The sequence below is a fragment of the Hipposideros armiger genome, unplaced genomic scaffold (genome assembly GCF_001890085.2).
Source record: "Hipposideros armiger isolate ML-2016 unplaced genomic scaffold, ASM189008v1 scaffold_499, whole genome shotgun sequence".
Classification (NCBI taxonomy): domain Eukaryota; kingdom Metazoa; phylum Chordata; class Mammalia; order Chiroptera; family Hipposideridae; genus Hipposideros; species Hipposideros armiger.
This window is the reverse complement of record NW_017731849.1, coordinates 721,016-736,631: the sequence shown is the minus strand read 5'-3', so window position 1 is coordinate 736,631 and position 15,616 is coordinate 721,016. Positions and strand designations below refer to the sequence as shown.

Genomic DNA, 15,616 nt, shown 5'->3' with positions numbered 1-15,616 from the left:
TATACAAAATGCCTGACACATTGAAAGTATTCTACAAATGGTAGTTATAACCATGATGTAACTCATTATACTCAGCCTTTTCTTAATCATAACATGCTTCCCTGAAAGATCATGAATTAAGTACAAATTTGGGTATCGAATTGTATTCCTCACAGACTTTGATTAAAGTCCTGGAACATACTCCCAAAGTAAAACAAATAAACAAACAAACAAAAAATCGCCACAAAGACTTGATAAAACCCCTTAAAATTTAAAAAGCCTTTCTGCCTGTGTTATTTTCTAGTGATCCAAACTCATTACCTGAAAGACCTGGGGAGAAAGTTTTCCCTTATCCACTCTAATTCACTATTTTTCTGCACCAAATTTTGTGTATCAAGGGACTCGATTTTATATATTTAAGAAGTCCAAATGCTATTATCTTTTTATACCAACAATATATAGTGTTTCTTCACTATCAAAGTAAATAGTCATCAGGTGGATCTTTTATGGAAGTGACTGGATAAAAATTTATAGGTGCTAATGGACTCTGAAGGTGGCCTTTAGAACTCTTGGCATATTTTTAACTTCTTTGAAATGTGAAATTTCAGAAAAAGTATTTACTAATAGATGCAGTGGTAAGCATTCAAAGGCACGCACCAGTGTCTTGTGACTTTCTGAGAAATGATCTCAGTAATTATGATTCACGACTAAGATGAGACTTTCAAGTAGTTGGATTTGGGGAAAGGAAAGGGAGATGTTTAACCTTCAATTAAACAAAATGGTCGCAGTTCGAATAAAGGGAGTTTAGAGGCAAATATTGTGCTTCCTTGGATTATTGGTTTGTTTTTTGTTTTTCAAGATTTTTATTGGGGAATTGGGGGGAAGGGGAATAGACAAGTTGCTGACCTTTTGTTCTTCAGTCTAGCTGTGGAGGACGTTGCTTCACTGGCCCAAGTTGGCACCATCATTGCGCTCTTCCCGGGTGAGGCAGATCAGTCGCCGGTCGCTCACTGCAACTGCTGGCCGCTCACGCTGGCTGCTGGCTACACACGGTAGCCCATGGCAACCCACTGCCACAGGGGCTGCAGCCTACGCCGGCACCGGAGACTCATGCAGCCCAGCTCCAGGTTGAGCTGTTGTTCAGCATCTTAGCTGTAGAGGGCAGTGTCACTGGCCCTCATATGTGGGATCCGAACCGGGGCCCTCTGGCCTCCCAAGCCAGCTCTTAATCAATGCGCCACTTGGCCGTCCCAGATTGTTGGTTTTAAGAAAAGGACTAGTAGAGCGAGCAGTGGACTTGAAGAAGGATTTGGATGCTTGAGAATAAGTCACTAGATCTCTTTGATGATGCCTACAAGAAAGATGAACTTCATTTGATGCTATGTTAGGATTTGGTAAAATGCAATATTTAATTAGGCAGAAAGATTATCATAGTGTGATTGTTAAGGAAAAAGAAGGTTACTGAACTGTGTATCTCTTATTAGGAAAAGCAGATGTAAGCATGGGAAAATATAAACAGGAAAATGAAAAGGCATAAGTGTTCATGTTATGCTATTAAATCTAGATGGTAGAATTACAAGTGGTTTTCCTTTTTTATCATTTTCTAAAATAAAAACATTACTTTTGTGATTTTAAATGTTTTAAATGACAAAGCTGAAAGGGTGTAAGAGAAAGATAAGTAGGGCTTTGTCTTCTTGTGCTAAATTGAGAGAGGGAACCAGCCTCATTTTAATGTAAGGAGAGCAGACAGTAATTTATGTGACAATCTATTCTTCCTCATTAGGTCTAAGTGAGGTTTGTGATGTTGCGTCAGATTTGCCAAAAACTTAACTAAAACTTACTTCATTATTGGTTTCTGCAAATCCATCTTATTTCCCTGTGTACACACTCAGCAATCACTTAGAATTTAGACCTTGTTTTTGTAGTACTTTTTTGGGGCGGGAGGGTGGTAGTAATGGTGATAAGGTATTGACTATAAAAAAAGACTTTTTTATGTTTCTCTGATGGTTCCGTTGAGTTCCATAGGTGTTGATTGAGCACCTGCTTTATTCCAGGCACTGTCATAATTTGCTCGGAACAGTGGAGCCAAAGTCTCCATGGAGGAGACTGCATATCAAGGAGTGATTCATAACAAAAACCACTGGGTTAATGAATAAGAAAAAACGCCTGGTCCCCAAGTGCCAAACTCTTGTATCTTTTAGTTCTTTCCTTGCTTTATCTCCTCTATAGTACAAAAAGATTCTAATATCTACTATGTTATTTAGTTTTTAAGAAACAGTGGCCCCAAAGCATCTTACCTCTTTCTCTTTGGAGCTAGTGTAGCCGATGTGTTATGATGGAGGCCGAGAAGGCAGTATTAAGCTCCCTGTTTCATCTTTTAATAATGTGCGCCATTGTCTAGCAACACTCTGGACCCAACTCAGACTCTTAATAGCCAGCGAACATGGATTTCTGGCTGCCAGCTGTGACTAATCACACAGTATGTAACTGTATGTTCATAGTTTATCTCTGAGATTTGTCGAGTCAATCAAGAGAATCAGAATGCAGGGGGCATAATTGAGACTCATTTGTCCCATCTTATGATGGATTTGTATTCTTTGTGTATTGTGGTACTGCTGGGGATATGAGATTTTGCCCCAGGAATTAATGGACTCTTAATGTGTAAAAATGGCTCTGTATGTGTGTGTTTAAAAATGGTTAATGTTTTTTTTCCTATTCATGAACCTGAGAGCACCTATCTTATGTTCCACTCAAAGGATTAGCCCCATGTGCCTTTCACTTACCTTTGTCAAGAACTGGTCCGTTATTAAACATGGTGGCCTATTAGCCATTTTTAAAAAATTAAACACATTCTGAGTATGACTTTTAAAAAATTTTATCCATTAATAATTATATAGTAAAATTCACTTTTTGGTGAACTGTGCTTAGAGTTCTTTTTTAAGACGTAATTTTTTAGAGCAATTTTAAATTTACAACAAAATTGAAGGAGAGGTACAGAGATTTTGCACATACCCCCTGCTCCCAGACAGGCATAGCCTCCCCCATTATCAATATCACTCACAGAATGGCTTATTTCTGATGAACCTTATACTGACACAATCATAATTATCCAAAGTCCGTAGTTTACCTTAGGGTTCACTCTTGGTGTTGTACATTCTATGGGTTTAGACAAATGTATAATTACATATATTCATCGTTATAATATCATACAGAATATTTTCACTGCCCTAAAAATCCTCTCCACTCTGCCTATTTGCCTCTCCTCCCCTACTCTACCCCTGGCAACCATTTTTTATTGTCTCCATAGTTTTGCTTTTTCAGAATCTGATATAGTTGGAATCATACAGTATGTAGCCTTTTTTCATACTGGCTTCTTTCATTCAACAATATACATTTAACTTTCCTTCATGTCTTTTCATGACTTGATAGCTCATTTGTTTTTAGCACTGAGTAATATTTCATCGTCTGGATGTACCACAGTTTATCCATTCACACACTTGACTCTTGATTTGAGGTAGGAGCTATACTTTTCAGTATTCTCTTCTGACAAGTTCAACACCTAAAGTGAACCCAGTCTTCAAGAATCGTATCTATTTTTCCCTTCCAGGGCATGAGTATTTGGAAGAAGCAGCAAAGCAGTAGGACAATAGTTGCAAGTTCTGGGACTTGGCCAAAGCTATTTAACAGTCAAAATAAAACAAAAACTTAATACAGCATTCCAAATTGTATGTTATCTCTTTTTTCCATTATTTTACTTTGATTTTTTTTTTCTGTAACTTTATTTAAAGTCTTTTGTAAGTAGCATATATTTAAGGTTTTCCAAAAATCTAGTCTAACAGTTTTTGCCATTTAATTAGGAATTTCAGCGTGGTTATATTTTTAATGTAATTACTCACATATTTGGATTTAAATCTACCATCTTATTATTTATTTTGCATTTATCCTGTCTGTCCTCGTTTTTCCTCCCTCTCCTTTCCTGCCTTCTTTTGGAGTAATCAAGTATTTTTTATTATTCCACTTTTCTTTGTTTATTAGCTTGTTAGTTACACCTTTTTCACTTTACTTTTAATGGATACCATGGAGATTACAACATGCACACTTAAATTATGAGCACCAATTTATAAATGTGCACTTTTTACTGTTTAGAAACACTACAACAGCCTTAGAAGACTGTTTAGTCCTATCTATTCTTCTATTGTATTGTGTTTTTCGTTGTCATAAAGTTTAACACTGCTCATTTCTTAACCCCCAAAGGCATAATTATTATGGTTTTACACGGTTAGGATTCACGTAGTTTTACCTGCAGATAAATATGTTCTGTTGTTTTTCATTCCTCCCTACAGCTTCAGCTTCTACCTGAAATCAGTTTTTTTTCTGGCCTAAAGAATACTTCCTGTAGGTTTCCAGTAATAAACTCTGTTATTTTTTGGTCTGGAACATGCCCACTAAATCAATTGCATTATTTGCCCTTTGTTTTTGAAGTATAGCTTAGAAAATAGAATTTAAGTTCGACAGTTATTTTCCTTCAGTACTTTCATGCCTGGGTTTACATTTCCCCTGCTTACAGCAAAGGAGATGATGTGATTTTATTTTTATATCTGTATTACATAACCAATGATGTGCGCAATATTATACCTCATACTTTGGGCAATGCAAAGACAAGTGAGTAAGACAAAGTCAGTGCCGACACAGAAGCTTACAGTTGAATGGAAGAAAATATACATAATTGAAGGAGAGTATATCCACAAGGGACAGGGGAGGGGAGTGCTGGATGTACAAACTAATCAGCCATTACCGCTGCAGATCACAACGTCAGTGTCAAGGTGTGTGCCAGGTTAAATTCATGTCCTGGTAGCATCTCACTTGGGTGACGTTATGGCCTCTCTGCCTCAGTTTTTTTCCTGAGAAAATGGGAACCCCATGAGTGCCTATCCTGTGAGCCGTTGTGAGAGTTATGTAGGACCCACAATCAGCACTTAGTGAATGTGTCCTATTAATAGTTGCAATTATTCCCATGCTCTAGAGGCGAGAGAGATGGAAGAATGTTCCTAACCAGCTCCAACTCATACACATAATAGATCCTTTAAATCCTGAACACCGAGGGTTACCTTGTGTCGGGTGGAGAGGTACTCCCCATTCCAAGATTGCTTGCTTAAAGAAGACGGTGGAGCACAAGAGTTGCTATCTGGGTTTAGTGCCCAAGAACTGGAAATTCCAGCTCCTTGTAAATATTTATTCCTTACTGCCTGAGCGAATGTTCCTAAGCTGGCAGGGATGTCTTCTCTAGTGAAGAAACAAAGGTGATGGTATGTGTGAAGATAACAGTCTGCTGTTGTCAATGGCTGTCAGAAAAAGGAAACAAAACCAAAGAACTGAATTTCTAGGTTTCCTTTTATGTTTTTGTTTTTCTTTTCTCTTAAGGACTTCCTATATTTAGATAATAGGCTTAAGCAGTGCAACCCTTTTCTTCTCCCCTCCGCCCCACATTGCCTTGCATGGGAGGATTTGATTTTCTCTCTAGGAAACCTTGGCCAAACAATTTCATTAATTCAGATTTTTCTATTCAAAATGTGAATTCAAGGGATCATCAGAATTAAATGAGGTAAATAGCATGTTAAACTGTAAGATATAAAAAAGTGAGGTATTAATGCGATGTCTAGTGGCTAGGTTCAGAAGTAACTGTAATTTGAATTCCAGCATTCCTTTATTGTTTTATTTTGGAAAAGAGGAAAAAGAATTTTATATGTTTAAAAATGATAATATTAAAAACAACTGTAATTTAAAATAACAGAAAGTGCTACTTTAGCTGTCTGCTTTGACCAGAGATTTACAAATGTAAAGAACTGGTGTTGATCAGGCAGGGGAGTTGGGTATTTTATTCCTCTTTCCTTCCTTCCTTCCATAAGATTAGATAGATTAAAACTAACTATAATTTAGCAACTAGTGGACCTGAAGCCAGTGTTGTCATTGTTGACTTGTATGTAGTAGAATGATTCTTTGTTAGGGCATCTTCGTCCTTTCCAGAAACCACGAAGAACTCTGGGACAGAGTTTTCTCTCTCTCTCTCTCTCTCTCTCTCTTTTTCTTGACTACAGTAAACTCTGTGTTGGAAACTGGGTGACTGGGAGATTCTTCACAGTGAGAAGAGCACTGGGCATTCTCTTGGCAAGGACAGAGCCACTGCTTCTGCTGCTGAGGGATCTACAGTTAACTGATTTTTTGCTTACCAGCTGCAGGATGCAGCTGTCCTTATCTATGGTCTGACGGAGACGCGCTAGCTTCAGAAATTTAATATAGTGAGGGCGAGTTGAGGCAAATACCAGCTGTACATTTAACTGTTGGCTTTTTGACCATTCAGATCTGTCTTTGTCTTGAATTTGCCAGTTGGTCATCTCTGAGAAAATAGGGCTTTTTGTCCGAAGGCCTGAAGAGGTTAGCTAAACTTGAATGTATCTTATCTAGCCCCTGCCCTCTGTTGTGTTACCACATCAACAGAGGGTCACTTAAGGTCAAGTTATGTAATTTGGAGGGTGTGGCTGCGGGCTCTGGGGAACTTCTGGGGTGGTAAGGAGGAGACTTTGCAAAAGGATTGCAGCCACACAATAGGCCCAGGTACATGTAGTGATGCTTGTGTGTAAGGTGATCATTGTGCACAAAGAAGCAACGTCTGTGAATAAGCCTTTAGACTTTAATGACCTTTCAGGCTGTTCTACTTATTATTATATTCTAAGGTTTCAGTTAGTCAACAACTTTTTGTCACGCACCAGCTGTGTGCCTGGTATTATGTAAAGAAGAAAGGTGGCCCCTGCCTTTCGTAGCTTACTCACTGAGGTGGAGATACATGTGCAAATAATCATAAGTCAGTGGGGTAATGGAAGTGTGCATGAGGAAGTATAAGATAGTATCAGGAGGCAGAGGTTTTTATATTTTGAGCCTCCAAAATATACACAGGAAACAAGAGCAGATATACAGAGGGTGCCCCAAAAAAGGTATACACATTTTAAGAAAGGAAAAAACTATTAAAATCATGCTGATGGTAACCACTTTGAGCACCTCTTGTAATTGCAGAAGTCAAACTTGACTTGTATTCATCTTTTGTTATCGGCATATATTGGGTATTACAAGTTTAATACAGTTTTTCCTTTCTTAAAAAGTGTATACCTTTTTTTGGGCACACTCTGTATATGTGTCGATTTGAAAGTCGTTAAAAACAAAAACAGACTTGTAGTAACTGTCAAGAAACCTTTCACTGGTCTGCAGTAGTAAATAAAGTACAGGAATAAGGTTCCCATGTGCCACTTCGCATCAAGTGCTGGAGTTTGAACTTTGACTCTCCAAGAACCCCTAGAAGGGACTGACAAATTGAACAATTTGGTTTTGTTCCTCTGGATTGGGTTTGAATCTTGCTTTTGCCACTCATTCTGTGTCGTTGGGCACGTCTCCAACCTCAGTTTCTTCATAGTTGCCTTGTAAGGATCTGGTGAGGACTAGAGATGGTAGTGTATACACTAGAGACAGTGCAAATGCCAGCCCTGCACTTGACAGATAGTAGGGGCTCAGTAAACCTAAGCTACTATTTCTATGTTAGAATTTGAATTCCACATTCTCCTTTTTTGACTCGAGCAAATAATATCACTTTACTTTCAATAAATGCATATTAAAGAGAAAGGGAGGCAGCGTTTGCTGAGTAATGTGTCCCAAACACTTACTGGGTGCTTTACATCTGTGCTTATGTAACAAGCTTCATGGTCCTGCAAAGGTATAAGTAGGTAGTAGAATTGAGATATATTTCCTTTTTTTTTTTTTTAAAGTTTTTTATTGGGGAATTGGGGGGATGGGAACATTGCTGGGGGAATTGGGGGAAGGGGAACAGACTAGTTGCTGTCGTTTTGTTCTTCAATCTAGTTGTGGAGGATGTTGCTTCACTGGCCCAAGTTGGCACCATCATTGCGCTCTTCTCTGGCGAGGCAGATCAGTCGCCGGCTTCTGGACGGCCGCTCACTGCGGCTGCTGGCCGCTCACGCTGGCTGCTGGCTACATACGGTAGCCCATGGCAACCCACTGCCACAGGGACTGCAGCCTATGCTGTCGCCGGCGACTCATGGCAGCCCAGCTCCAGGTTGAGCTGTTGTTCAGCATCTTAGCTGTGGAGGGCAGTGTCACTGGCCCTCATATGTGGGATCCGAACCGGGGCCCTCTGGCATCCCAAGCGAGTTCTTAACCATCGCACCACTCGGCCGGCCCAAGATATATTTCTATATTGTGTTGAATGATACGTCAGTTGTAAGATGTACCAGTATTATATGTACCACAAAGAAAGAAAGAAAAATAATGCCGATTATAGTTGTAAGAACATCCCTATTTCAGAGATGTTAAAATGTGAAAAAATATGCATCATAGAATTAATGAAATATGGCAGCTGAGCTTGAGGTATACAGGTTATAAGAAGAAAAGTCTGGGAAACAGATTCTATGGTTTTGATGTCCCTCCCCAACACACACATACACACACACTTTCTTTTTTAGCCTTTAAGGATGAGATGGTTTAACACAAGTAATTTATTTAGCAAATATTAATGGAACACCCATTGTATTTTGAGCCCTATAACAGGCACTGGAGGAACTTGATGAAACACACAAAACAAAACTCAAAAACAGAATTATCCCTCCAGATGCTGACCATTTTATAGGAGGGATAGGTATGTGAGCCAACCTTTAGAATATATTCTGTGAAACTGCTAGATAGAGGAGTTGAGGTGACATTTTATTTTTTTCCTGAGACATGGTGTCTCAACATTCAGAAAAGGCTGAGTCTATCCATTGATGACATTTTCCAGTCCTTTAATCCACACCCTTACTGGCTTTCTCAAAAAGTGCATTGGGAGGAAATCAGAATCAATATTGTAAAAAGAAGCTTATTTTTTCCATCAATTACCAATGCTGCAGATCATATTTTATTGTAAGCCAAACCACATATCTGGATAAAGCTTCGTAGCTTCCAGTTTTGGCCTAGTTTCTCCACCTTCTGTATGTGAGATTGTCTCTTGATCTGTTATAACCCAAGTACCCAGTAGTGGATACGTTTGTTGAAGAGAAATTGCGTCATGGTTAGAAGTAGCCTTTGTTATACACCAGTTAATTTCAACATTTTAATTGCTTATTCCTCACCATTTCCTTGAGAGAGACAGCTGTCACTCATGATTTTCTCATAAAAAAAAATTGTCACAGAGGCAACTTTGATTTCCCCACAGTTGGGCTGAGTCAGGGGACAGGCTAGAGTGACCAACCATTAGAATGACTTATCATCTCTCAAAAAGAAAAAAAGAAGGGAATTTTTTGTTTTGTTTTTATAATCAGAACAGTTGGTAAGGCTCTTCTGAGAATGATATAAAACACAGAAGCCATACAAGAAAGATTTAAGTACTTAGCAATAAATATACAAGCCAGGAAACACATGCAAATCTAAAGACAAAATAACTGGGAGAAATTGTTTGCAACATAATACACTTCCTTTAAAAATGAAGAGCTTTTACAAATGAATTAAGAGACTAACAACCCAAAAAGAAAATTGGGCAGTCTATTAACAAGACAGTTCACAGAAGAAGAAAGGCTCTTAAAAGTATCCAGATTTTTAACCCTCATGCAGAATAAGAAAAAATTCAAAGTGAAACCTACACTGAGATACAATTTTAATCTCTCAGACAGCAAAGAGGGAGAGGTATGACACCATTCTTGTGAGGGAACAGAGAAGGAAAAGCAGCATCCACTGCTAATGGGTGTGTACAGTAGCCCAGTCCCTGTGGAGGGCCATCTGGCGTTATCTACCAAAGTACATGTCAGTCGACCAAGTATTCATTGTAGCATCATTTGTAATAACAAGAGTGGAAGAAACACAAATGCCCTTCAGTAGAGGACTGGTTATATAAGCCATGGGCCATCCATAGAGTGGAACAGCATGAACCTGTCAAAAACAGTGAGTCAGCTCTTTATGTGCTAACCTTAGAACTGTTTTTAAATGGAAAAAGAATAACGTGGAGCAGTGAGTACACTGTCGCACCATCTTGTAAAAAACAAAAAAAGAAGAGCTGGGTTGGGGTAGAGACTGTACCTATTTGTTGGTGTAAGTGCAGACTGTCTCTGGAAGACTGCATAGTAACAGTAGTTAGCATCCCGGGTATGGAGCTCAGTAGCTGAGATCTGGAAGCCAGAAGTTGAAGTAAGAGGTTTGTGAGAGAAGTATTCATCACAGAAGCCTCTTTTGTACTTTTGGAATTGTGTACCACATATATTCTAATTCTAACGGCACCATTCCAACTAATTATTCTATGAAAGAATGCTAATTTAATCAAATTTGCCAAGTTCAAAAAAAACTTGAGTCACAGATGAGCTTGAGCCTTCTTACGTCAAGGCCATGAGTTTCCTATGAACTTTCTATCTCCACAGTGTCTTAAGGCATGCTTATAAGACCCGTGCAACTTTTTTCCATGGTTAGGGTTGTCCAAAGGATTTTTTTGTGGAACGGCTTCTTAATATGTCTCATTGAGTGAAGTTTAGGGAAACTCAAGTCATTTTCAATAGTGTTATCGCCTCATGTAAGGCTTGATGGTATATTTGAATGTGAGTGGGCTCCGGCTCTGAACCAAGGGAGCCCACTTAGTAATCCTCACTTCCTTTGTTGAGAAAGCCAGTGAGTGAGTCAGCTCAGGGCTGTAACATTAGTGTTGATGTCAGCGGCCTGGACAGTTCGCAGACACATGCCCCAGCCGCTGGGCGGGGCACGCCTCCCTCCTCCTCCCTCCAGAGCCAGCTGGTTCTTACCAGCTCTGGCAGCTTTGAACAGCTCTACTTGTGACTTCCTGTGGTTTTCCCCCAGGCATCTAGAAGAGGAACAATTCTCTTGCTTAGGGCAAGGATTGGCCACCCACACCTTGACTTAAATGTGAGTGGATTTGTATAGCCTTTGGGATTCCGGTTTGAAATCCTCTTAGAAATGATCAGAATTAGCAGATGACATATATACACAAGAATATAGCCACTACCTTGATTAGGGCTTGGGGTACTTAAGGGAGAAACCTGCCCTGGCCAAGTAACCTGGGCTAAAGTTGAAATGTAGTCTGAAGTATTAAGGTTGCAGTTGAAACAAACTCATTTCATTATCCTACTTGGACAGATAGGGTAGGTAAGAGGTGTTGTTTTTTTTAAATAATCCCCCAGTGGTTTTCGTATTTTTCAATCAAGTGAACTTCTGGGAGCCTCCTGAGTGTTGTGGCTGCTTGCTCTCAGGATGTGAAAGAAGTCACGAGGCAGGTAGAAATAAAGGCGATTAGAGAGTCTGCTGGGCAGTCTGCAGGAGTCTACTGCCCCTTATCTTTGTTTGATCTGAAGTCTTATATTTTCTAACCAAGATGTAAATTGCTTCGGCCTGTAGTGAAATCTTCTGTTATATTCGGCTTTGTCCTTTGCAGGGGGGAAGTTGCAGTTAAACTGGTTATCACAACCTTTGCATATGTCATGTAAATCTAAGTTGGCGCCAGGAGTGGATCCTACACAGATGTAAAAACCTCTCCCAAGTCACCATGCCAGGCCTGCCAGGCCGGAAATAAATAGAAACATGGACACTGGTCTGCATAATAAATGTATAGTAAACAGAGTCATTAAGGCTTGGCGGAAAGGAGGCCAAGAAACAAAAGAAAGCTTTCAAAAAGTCCCAAGCTAAATTACACTTCTTAAATCAAATTATACCAGAGATCCAAAGCTCAAAATAGAAGATTTAGCGCCACCATTACCATCCCCTCCGCTTATCACTGAGGGTGGGTCAGTTCGTTCTGCAGGCCCTGCTGCTGCTGCCTCCCTACTCACCTGGGCAGTGCATGGTATTCACTCAGCCCTGCAACCTCTGTGGTCTGGCACAGCGGTTCCCAAGAGCAGGCCATCTTGGCATTGTACTCCTGTTCCTGCTTCCATCCCATGACCTTTAATGACTCCAGGGAGATCTAGACAGCATAAGGCTGACAATGTCTACTTGCCAAGTGATGATTTAGATTTAAGTGTTAGTGCTGTTCCCTACTTATGCAATGGAAGCCCCTCCTCACTCCTTTTCCTGTGGTCTGGGCTGGGCAGAAGAAAAAGAAGGGACGATAACAAAAGACTAAACAATCAGAAGACTAGGGAAAGTTGGGGGAATTTTTGTCATAAGGTTATTTGGCTCTTAGCCCTTCTTCTTAACTTATTTTCATAAGGCTTAAAAATAAGACTTATAAAACAAAGCAAAGCTGAAAGCACAGTACAAGCACCACCCATAAACCTACCACCTAGATTCAACAGTTATTCACATTTTGTCATTGGCTTTATCTAATATATATGTGACTGTATATTTCTAGTCCATATCTCTATTTCTAAGACTTTCTCCAAATTTCTTACAATTGATAACCCTTCTTTGAAGAATTAGCATTTTCCCATTTTTCTCTTTACTGTTTTCTTTTTCTTTGCAAAAAAAACTTGGCTAAGTAAATTTGGATTATTCTTGCCCAAGCCCCTACCCTGGGTTGCATTTAACAAGAATTCACACCCAGAAGAATAATCTAAGGCATTGTTTCCTATCATCTGGACTTTAAAGAAACCTACCTATGTTTTCCTTTTTTTGTTGGCTGCGACATATTTGCGTTATTGTTTAGAAGGGAGAAATCATTGTATACAGGTATTGTATTCTTCAGTATCTGAACTTAGGAATTGAATAGATTCAGACAAATTTTTTTTTTAAGATTTTTTTTTTTTTTTTTTTTTTTTTTGTAATTGGGGAATTGGGGGAAGGGGAACAGACAAGTTGCTGTCCTTTTGTTCTTCAGTCTAGTTGTGGAGGAAGTTGCTTCACTGGCCCAAGCTGGCACCATCATTGCGCTCTTCCCGGGCGAGGCAGATCAGTCGCCGGCTTCTGGACAGCCGCTCACTGCGGCTGCTGGCCGCTCATGCTGGCTGCTGGCTACACATGGTAGCCCATGGCAACCCACTGCAGTAGGGGCTGCCATCTACGCTATCGCCGGCAACTCACAGCAGCCCAGCTCCAGGTTGAGCTGTTGTTCAGCATCTTAGCTGTAGAGGGCAGTGTCACTGGTCCTCATATGTGGGATCCGAACCGGGGCCCTCTGGCGTCCCAAGCTAGCTCTTAACCAACACGCCACTCAGCCGGCCCCAGATAAATTTTTTGAGGTAGGGGTTGATAACCAAGATTATCTGAGCCCTCATTTATATCTGAAATCCAGGAACCACATCATTTGGGTAACAAAGCATTCCTTATTATTGGAATTCCGGTAAACATAGGGACCTAATAGATTCAGATATCAAGAAATACTTATGGCAAGGAGGATAGTGCTTGTTTTTATCAGAGCCCAACTGCACATGCCTACATAAACCTATAGGAGGTCATGAAATCTAATTTGATCTTGATTTCATAAGCAGCTGGGAACGCAGGGGAAGCAAGATTGAGATAGCATAATCCCTAAATAGTTGTATTTATGTATTTGTGTGTTAATTCCTTTGAGATAAACCTTTAATGGAAGTGGAATTTGTTTTTTTAAATAGTCACTGGTCTGTTGGGATCTGACACGTTTTCAAATAGAAAACAAAGTTATTGGGTACAGTTAAAGTGACTGGTATTTACAGAACCTCTAACCTTGATCTCAAGACAATCGTCCAGCCAGAGTGTAAGCTCTGCCATTGAGTTACAGGTCCTTGCACACTGTCCTTCTGGCCCCTTCACTCTGGCTGAGGGGCCAGGTCATGTGATTGCTTATATTGAGTTTACAGGGTTTGTCAATTTCTCTAAATGCAGTGGGTCCAGACAGGGAAGTGACATGGCTCAGCAAAGACGATTATTTGAAACGAGACAGACCTGATCTTGAATCCTGGCTCAATGACTTTGGGTTGGTTACTTAAACCTCTTAGCGCCTCACTTTTCTCATCAGTAAAATGGAGCTAATAAGTGCTACCTTAACAGCAAATAGATGACATATGTTTCATGCCGGATCATTTAGCACAGTATTAATAATGGCTTATTTCTTAAAGTCCCATTTTGTTTACTGGGTCTTAGTAACAAGCTGGTCAACTCAGATGGAATAGCAATTAGTTTTCATTGAATTTAGCAAATGGGCTTTTAAAATCCATTATTAAAGTGATGGAAATTTTCACAAATGTAACAGAACTCCTCCTCCTAAGTATTAGATGAGGTCTGGAGGAAAAGTTTAGTTAAAAGGGTGGTTTTTGACTATGTAAGGAGCTTTCTTTTTGAGTCTGTCAAGCATATCTGGCTACAGAGGGGGGAAAAACTGGGGCCTGGTAGATTCCCAACTGGGTAGGGCCTGGAGCCAAGGGGTTAAGCTGAACCATTTTAGCAGATTGGCAAAGGAGTATCCAGGCTGAGTAATTAATGCTTCATTTCAGGGGGTCACTGAGGCATCAAAGTTGTTAATTAGTTTTGTGAAAACAGATTGTGCAACCACAGGGAGATTGTAATTGGGTAGTAATTGAAAATAACTCACTGGTAAACTTTAGTTGAGTGAACCAGTTGGGGGTAACTTGGAAGGAAAAAGGGGAGTTGGGGTGGCAGTTCAAGAATGTAATAACAATAGTGAGACAAACAATAAATAAGATCTCATTTGAACAGACATGACCTAGCCTAACCTTTTTCATTTAGAAATGAGGAAACAGGTTTTGGGAGGGAAGTGGTTTTTTTAGACCACATGGCTAGTTCATGGTATATTTCCTTTCTTCCCTTGCAATAATATTCCAGGATTTTCATGACTTCGATTTTTAGGACTTGACTGTGGGGACCATGATATGCGTGCTGAGAAAATGGCTTCCAAGGCCAGAGTTCTCAGCACATCCCTGTTTGCAGAGTATACTTAGGAAGGCTGCTAGATCATAGGAGAGAAGGAAAGTAGTCTCAAAATCTGTTTTCATTTATATGCCACCCTTGCCGTGGATAAAGCGTGGAAGTATTTTCCTTTACCGTTCATGGCTCTACCATCCCCAGGGGCCAGAGAAACACTTCAACTTTCCACACAGTGTCATCTTTGGAAAGGCCAGGCAACAGGAAAGTGATTGTTTTTTGGTTTGATATTAAAGAGGAGAATTATTTTTAGCTTTAGTTTTTGGTTGTGATTTGGTTGAGCACCCAGAGTCGGCACTTCTGTTTGGGGCCTGTGGTTGAGGTAGGAGTGAAGGGCTGCCAACGACACAGCCGGAAATGGTTCATTGCAGTACAACCCTGTGTATAAGTAAAATCATTGTTCTCACAAACACGGCTACAAACCTCTGTAGCCCAGAGGTGTCCAAGCTCACTCATTTTGATCAATACCCTGTATCCTCATCCATTTGGATGGTTCCTCATACGCAGTGATTCTGGGACTCAGAAAGGAAAGCAGTGAGGTCAGCAAGGGAGCTTCGCTAGGTGTGACTTACATGTTGAGTCAGGTGAACCATTTATCTCTTCCCTTATCAGTTTGGACTAATAAATACAGTACCTGGAAGGACTAAATGTACTTGCATGGAAACTAATCGGGAGAGAACATTTGGGGTTCATTTGGCTAAAATCAACTGCATGCTCTTGAAGTTTACACAATAGAACCATCTGTTTTTGGCTG

General features: G+C 40.0%; 1 protein-coding gene across 1 annotated transcript in view; it reads left to right on the top strand.

Moving 5' to 3' along the window:
- TNFRSF21 (TNF receptor superfamily member 21) overlaps positions 1-15,616 on the top strand; it is a 67,815-nt gene that overhangs the window by 45,121 nt on the left and 7,078 nt on the right. The window lies entirely within an intron of this gene.